The sequence below is a fragment of the Gavialis gangeticus genome, unplaced genomic scaffold (assembly GCF_001723915.1).
Source record: "Gavialis gangeticus isolate Ggan-Ray unplaced genomic scaffold, GavGan_comp1, whole genome shotgun sequence".
Taxonomy (NCBI): Eukaryota; Metazoa; Chordata; order Crocodylia; family Gavialidae; genus Gavialis; species Gavialis gangeticus.
In genome coordinates, this window is record NW_017728993.1 from 73,874,936 (window position 1) to 73,876,122 (window position 1,187).

The window sequence follows — 1,187 nt, forward strand, 5'->3', positions numbered from 1 at the left end:
AGATAGAATGGCCTGGCAGGCTGCATCTTGCCCACCCCTGCTACACTGATATATGAGATGCTCCAGGTGCCTTAATTACAGTGGCTCTCAGAGCTGCTCTAATTAATGCCCCCACCTCCCAGACCGCATGTATAAACTCCCTTTGTCTCTAATTGCCAGGCTTTGATGCAGTAACTTGACATGCGTAAGCAGGGCCAGTCCTAGGTGCCAATTTAGTGGGGGTATCAGAATGGTGGCCCCCTAGGGGGTCTGTGCTAAGTCAACAACAGCAACTGGGGGAAGGACAGTACACTGCTGCCATACCAGCAAAAGCCAGAATGGCTAGACCATGCTGTGGCTGCTGCAGTCATGGATTTTTTTTGAGTCCCTGAGGCAGGTTAGTCTCTTCACCCCCTTTGGCATTCAGTGATCGCCTAGTTCCCTTATCCCCACTTCCAACACAATTTTTCCCAGGCACAAACCCTCTTAGTTAGAGCTCTGCTTAGGTGCACATGGAGCAAGAACAAGTGGGTAGGACATGTCTCTTAGTGGCAATCCTAGGCTAAACAATGAGGCAACCCCTTAGACTCTTCTAGGATCAGAGAGATAGACTACAGATTCTTTGAGCCATTCTTTGTCTTTTTATGCCATGCCTAGCACAGTGGCAACCTACTCTGTCATCAGGGTATCTAAGCTCTACCACAATTAAACTAATTACTTCTTTTTAATTTCTACTTGTTTCTGAATTGTTATATCCAGGTCTAGATCCAGGTCTAGCTCAGATCAAGGTATGTTAAAACATTGCAATATTAGTGTAAAACTTGAGATATTTGGAACCAGAAAATACTAGAAATGTCATGATATAATGTTTTCAAGCAAGCCAAAAATTGCAGATACAGTTAGTTTTAGATGCATTCTAATGTGATGATGTGCACTTAATTGAATCAAACCCAATCCTATTTGTGCTTGCTCATCATTGTATTATATGCTTCTATGACCAATCTGTATCCACAAATACATCAAGGCCATTACAATTACTGTGTAATTGTGCCTGATTTTATTTTTGTGCTGTTGTAACTCCATGGATGTTATAATAGCATAAATGGAGGGGAAGGTTTTCTGGGGGTTGATTTGCTGTTGATTTACAGCAATGTAAGATAGATAAGTCAGTTTTTGCTTTCATAAAGAACAGAACCCCCCCCCCCCCC

At 42.8% G+C, this 1,187-nt stretch overlaps 1 long non-coding RNA gene across 1 annotated transcript in view; it reads left to right on the top strand.

Moving 5' to 3' along the window:
• The first annotated feature begins 203 nt into the window (after positions 1–203).
• Positions 204–1,187, top strand: part of LOC109287082 — a 32,033-nt gene continuing 31,049 nt past the window's right edge. Inside the window, exon 1 of the long non-coding RNA XR_002094761.1 lies at positions 204–750. This is a non-coding gene — a long non-coding RNA (uncharacterized LOC109287082). The remainder of the gene's footprint in view (positions 751–1,187) is intronic.